This window comes from Perognathus longimembris, chromosome 8 (genome assembly GCF_023159225.1).
Source record: "Perognathus longimembris pacificus isolate PPM17 chromosome 8, ASM2315922v1, whole genome shotgun sequence".
Lineage (NCBI taxonomy): Eukaryota > Metazoa > Chordata > Mammalia > Rodentia > Heteromyidae > Perognathus > Perognathus longimembris.
In genome coordinates this window covers 1,895,588-1,902,156 of record NC_063168.1, presented here as the reverse complement: position 1 = coordinate 1,902,156, position 6,569 = coordinate 1,895,588, and positions in this window count along the sequence as shown.

Below are 6,569 nucleotides of genomic sequence, written 5' to 3'. Positions count from 1 at the left end.
GATCCCGATTCAAAGCCAGCCCAGGCGGGAAAGTCCATGAGACTCTCCAGTTAACCACCCCAAAACCCCAGAAGTGGCCCCGTGGCTGAAGTGGTAGCTCACTAGCCTTGAGCTGAGGAGCTGAGGGACAGCATCCAGGCCCACAGTTTAAGCCCCGAGACTGACAGAGAAAAAAAAAATGTCCTACCGGACATTTAAATTTTCCCTTGGGAAAAAGGGAATTGATTCTAATAGCCTAACATGTAGGTAAATTGCCAAGTCCTTAAGAGAGAAGTAGGGCACAGATGCATGATGGAAAGAATGCATCTTGGCTGGGATAGGTAGACTCCTTATGCCAAGAGGACAGATTTGTACAGGTAAGAGGTCCATTTAGGGAAATTGTAGGGATAGAAGTAAGAGATTGAAAATTTAGTTTGTTTATAATCAGGAATGGAGGAAGGATGGGAGTTGTCTTCTGGCCTGAAGTACAAGGCCATAGAGGAGGTAGATGGAAACCAGAGAAAAAGAGTTGGGGGTAGTGGGATGAGCCCAGGACGTGCTAGTTGAGAATAACTACTGAGTACTAACAAGCAGGAAAAATACTAGACAGTTGCAGAGTTCCTGTGAGGTCATCTTTACCCTGAAGGTGAGGAATGTTGGCCTGGCCTGCTTCTGCACTCTTGTCTTATTAGCTGCTTTTGTGGCCTACTAATAGTCACGTTCATTCCAGGTTACCTTAGAAAGTTAGGATACAGAAGAGGCCTTTGCTTTGTTCAGTCTCTTAAGCTATCTGAGTTATTGGAAAGTGTTTATTTAAAAAAATACTTCAGTGGTATGTCAATTATACCTCTGGGTTTTTCTATACCATAGAAAAATTTAATCCTAGAGTTGTACTGACATTGCACATTACATTGTGAAAAGCTTGAAAAGACTTGTAAATACTTGCCTTTCACCATTTTACTCTTGGGAAGAGGCAGATAACATCCTGTGTATATTTTTTAAGTTGAAACTTTGAAAGTTATTGATGGAAACATTTTGAGTCACATTGAGGTTTCCTTGCCTATGATGTTTCTTGGTGTTGATCACTGAGTGAATTTCTTTTTGGAGTCGGTTGAGCTTCTTAAATCCATATGTTTTGATCTGTTGCCAATTTCACCCATGGTTTTTCCCAAATAAAATTTCAGCCCATGCCCCACCTCTTTTCTCTCTCTGGATTGTGATAGCAGAACTATTGTATCTTTGATTGTAGCCCCGCAGTTTCTAAGACTCCTTTCCTTCCCGTCTATTTTTTTAATCTTTTTTTTTATCATCTCTAATAAAACTTCATAGGCTACATGGCTCAAGAAATATGGAGAGTCAGCTAGGCATGGTATCTGGCTCATGTCTGGAGAAAAACTTCAAGATATGCCCTCTCAACAAATAAGCTGAGTGTTGGTACCAGCCTGTGATCTCAGCGCACAAAGGAGAACTGTGGTCCAGTCCAGCCTGGGCCAAAGTTGTCGGGATTCTCGCTCCGAGCGCTTCTGGCCGGCAGGAGAAGCGGGGAGCGTATCCCACAGGGTGGAGCCGAGAAGAGGCAGAGCCTCAAACGCCTGCTTCCAGCCCGGAAAAGACACGCAGGCGATCGGGGGAAAGTCAAGCATTCACCCATCTTTTAATAATGGAACTGCATTTATAAAGGCTGAATGGCGCCAGGAAGGGGCGGGATGTGGCGTGCCTAGCGAGGCGCTGTGATAGGCCGGCTGGGCTGTCCACCAAGGGGGAGCGCCAGGGGACGTCCCCGAAGGGCGGCGTAAATCTACGTCACGACCCACAGGACCGCCTCTGGGTTCATCACCGCCGGCCATCTTGGCTCACACGAGGTTCAAGGTGGGAGGCGGGGCTGGTTAGAGCCGCCTTTCCGGTTCCGGACCTGGAGAAGCAGGCGGGGCTGACAGCCACATGGCCCAGGGCTGGGGAAGGGACTGGCCGGCTAGGACCCAACATCTCCCCCTTCTCCCGCCGGGAGGCGGGGACCGCTGGCTTCTCTTCCGGCTGAGGCGGGAAGGTGGAGGGGCTCCCTCCCACACTGCCCCAGGTCCCCAACAATTCCGTCCCACACCGGGGCCCTGGGGACCCGGGAGGGCCCTTCCCCCGGAGACTCGCCTCCACCCCGTCGATAAAGGCGCCAAGGCCCTCCTGAGCCGCTTGAGTCATTCCTGGTACCGGGGCTCCGAGGGGCCCCCTCCCTAAGCTTTCCGGCGCCGCCAATCCCAGGGCCCAGGCCTGCTCTGATAGGGGCCGGAAGGGCGGCGGACCAAACAGCATTTCAAAGGCCATGGGGACTGGGGGCTCGGCAGCTTGATTTCTCTCCGCCTGAGCATGGCACGCCAGTGTATGTACAGTGTTCTAGAAAGCATGGTCTGGGCTCACCTCCAGCCTTCTCAGGCCCGCACAAGGCGGAGGGGAGCGTCCCATGGGGGCAGGGGGGTGAGACGGCAGAGGCCACCCCCCCACCTCGCTCCTCCGCCACGTGTCCCGGGACCCCGGGGGCCCGGCCGATACTCATCTGCTGGCCCATCAGAGCGGGGCATCGAGCCCTCCTCCCCACAAAAGTGATACGCTAGTCAAACAATAATGAAAGCATTAAGGGACCAGGGTGAGTGGAAGTGTGGCTCAAGTAGTGGAGTGACAGCTAAGTGAGAGCACAAAGCCCCGAGTTCAAGTCCAAGCACCATAAAAATAAAAAAGACCGGAGGAATGGCTCAAGTGTTAGAACACCTGCCTAGCAAGGGGGAGGCTTTGAGTTCAAACCCTAGTCCCATACAAGAAATAGGGAGCGTCTGAAATTAGGCTTCTCATCCTGCCTCCCAGATGAACGCCCTGGTGCGTCTCCACGTGAACCTTCCACAGTGCAAGTGGAGGAAGAAATCTCACGAGGCTGCCGGTTCTTCTGGATTGGGCCCTACACTTAGGACTCACTTCTCAGTTACCCCCCGAAGCCCCATCTCCGGGTAAGATCACGCAGAGGTGTAGGCCTTGAGCAGACAAATTTTGGAGAGACAACTTGGTTCATATTGGTTGTTCTGCGCCTTTCCACCATATGATGCCCATGCTCGAAAATAACATTTATTCCACCCGACTCTCAATAGTAAAGCTCAGAATTTCACCCAGATACCGCTCAAATCAGATATACTGAGACATGAGGTAAGATTTCTTCCCCAGTCATGAGCCTGTGAAACAAAACCAGCAGGCACCTCAAAACTCTCCTAGCTGCTTGTACATTTGTATCTATGATAAGTATTACAGCAACATCTCATTTTTTGGTACCCAAATTTTAGTGTGCTCACACTGCTATATCAAAATGCCATAGACTAGGTGACTCAAAATAATTATTTCTCACGGTGGTGGAAGCTGGAAGTCCAAAGTTAGGGACCCCGTGGGGCTTGGTTCCTGGTGAGGGCTATCTTCTTAAAGCTGGTGGCCTTCTTACGGTGTCCTCGTGCGACCTTGTGGGTGTAAATGTGGAGTGCTGACTCCTAGAAGGTAGTCAGTCCTATTAAGTTAGGACCACGCACTTATGAACTCCTGACACAACTGCCTACTAAGCGCTTATCTCCAAGTCCAGTCACATTAGAGGCTAGGAGTCACCGTAAGGAGTGTAGGGGCAGGGGTCACAGTGCATTGTCGTAAGATCCCACTAGGTCCGAAAGTACTGCTCTGTCCTCCCAACATCCTTGTATCGGACATGGAAACAGGACACGGGGTTGTGGGTGACAGGCCAGTCAGAAGCTTGGCACACAAGTCACTGTAGCCAGTCAGGAATGATGGCCGAGAGGAATGCGGCCGCTTCATCTAGCTTTGAGTGAACGACACCGGTTTAACTGAGGGGACAAAAGAAACTGCTAACTTGCAGATTACAGGTTGGAGAAGGAAAGATAGAAACAGTATTGTAAATAAAACTGTAGGGTTAAATTACTCTTATCTGTTCTAAGAGCATGGGAAAATCACATGCTAAAGATATAATGTCTAATTTGAATATTTTCAATTTTGCATTTTCTGTTCATTTTAATTTCATGTGCAGCATATACTGTAGAGAGCCAACAAAATAAAGAGTGAAAATACTGAGATTTGGAGAAATCACTTTATCCTTTCAAATCTATGTTCTCATATATACATATATAATGTGTCATTTTCCATCAAACTAATACTTATTTGAGAGGGGTTAGAATTCGGTCGGAAATAGATGTGAAAGTGATTTATAAGCTATCAGGTTCTGTATAACTACTAGGTATCACTGATAGAGGCATTCATATATTTATCATGCATGCTCTGGCTACATAAAAATACTGGGTATAATGAATAAGTCTCTTGATCTTTTGAATACATTTCCTTGAATTGTAGAAAAATGTACATCTTTTGTAACAATTCTTTGGTTTCCCCCCCCCTCCCTCCCTCTCTTCGTTCTTTCCTTTTGTTCTTTCTGCCAGTACTGGGGCTTGAACTCGGGAGATTCTGCTCTTGCCTAGCTTTTTCCCTCAAGGCAGATGCTCTGTCACTGGAAGTAGAAGCTTCCACTTCTACTTCCAGCTGTGTGCTGGTTAATTGGCGATAAGAGTTTCTGGATTTGTCTCCCTGGGCTTTGAACTATGATCCTCAGATCTCAGCCCCCTGAGTAACTAGGATTACATGTGTGAGCCACCAGTGCCTGGTTTTCTTTGATTTATTAATTTGGTAAATTACATTGACATATATATGCATATATATATTGTTTTGTTCATGAGACCCTCTCTTGCTACGCAGCCCAGGCTGACCTCTAACTTGATATTTTCCTGCTTATGTGCCCATCATGACAAAGATACAGAACATTTCTATCACATCAAAAAATTCCCTTGGGCTGCTGTTCCTTTTTAGGCTGGTTTCCCTCTCCCACCCTCCAATAAATGACTGAGATTTATTCACATCATATCATTTGTCCTTTTATATCTTTGCATAGTTTTCCATTTTATGTACAATATGGCTATACATTCATCTATTAAAGGACATTTAAATTGTTTCTAAGTTTTGGTGATTATGAATAAAATACTGTAAACATTTGCATATCAATTTTTTTTTGCCAGTCCTGGGCCTTGGACTCAGGGCCTGAGCACTGTCCCTGGCTTCTCTTTCTGCTCAAGGCTAGCACTCTACCACTTGAGCCACAGCGCCACTTCTGGCCATTTTCTATGTATGTGATGCTGGGGAATCGAACCCAGGGCTTCATGTATACGAAGCAAGCACTCTTGCCACTAGGCCATATTCCCAGCCCACTGCATATCGATTTTGGTGTGAACATATCTTTTCCTTTCTTTGGGGTCATGTGCCAAGTGGGTGTTTATCTTTGTAAGGCAAGGTCAAACAGTTTTCCAGAATATCTCTATAGTTTTGTGTTTCTGCCAGTAAGGAGAAAGAGATATCTTTATTCATATGTTGATAGCCCCTGGTACTGTTGTAATTATGCATTAAAATAAATGTACAATGGCATGTCTTTGCAGCTGTGATTGGCATTTCCTTCTCAATACTGGCATCGAGCATCTTCACATGCGTTCACGGTGCATTTGCACATCTTTGGAGGAGTATCTGCGAAAGTCTTTTCCCATTTTTGAGAAATGCTACTTTCCTAGTTTGTGTTTTATCCTTTTATCCCCGTGTCTTTTATAAATAGAGCTTTTACATTTAAATGAAGTCTAGTCAATAAATTCTTCCTTTTATGGGCCATTTTTTTGGTGTTACATGTAAAAACTCTCTTCCTAAAGTTGAGGATGCTTTACTGTGGTAGCTTAAAAACAATATTGTGTTATAGTTATATCTTTTCTCTTTTTAGTTAATTTTTGTAAAAGCTACAAAATAAAGACCCAAATTCATTTTGTTGCCTGTGCTTATCCAGTTGTTCTAGCATTTTTATGCAAACATATTCTCTCTCCATTGAATTACCATTTCACTTTTGTCAGCAATTAACTGGTTGTTTGTGTGGGTCTATTTCTGAGCACTCTGTTCCATTCCGTTGACCTATGTGTCCATATTGTTGCCCAAACTATACATCATTCTGATTACTGTAGTTATACAGTAAGACCAACAATCAGGTAATGGAACTCTCCTAAATTTATTTCTATTCTAGTTTATTTGTTCCTACCATCACTGTATGTTTGCCTATATATCATGTCAGAAATAGTTGGTATGTTTTTTTATATAACTGTATTTTGTATATTCTTGCAAGATGTAATTCCATAACACAAAAGTCACCCATTTTAAAGCGTACAGTTCAGTGAGTTTAGCATGCCCTTCCATATTTGGTAGCTGGTATTATGGTGTAAAGAAGAGGTACCCATCTTTACCATTTTTATAGCATCGCTGTGGGTTCATGGAACCCTTTGAAAACCTAAAACCTTTTCATTGATGCTGAATGGTCCTAATATGATTAGACTTTTGGTACACAACATGGCCCATTTCACAGATATGGAACCCAATTAAGCTACCAACCAGATTTAAGTCAAGATATAACTTCTGTTATTCTGGAAGGTTCTCTGTACCTCTTTGCAGTCAGTCCACACCAATCCACCTCATCCTTTCAA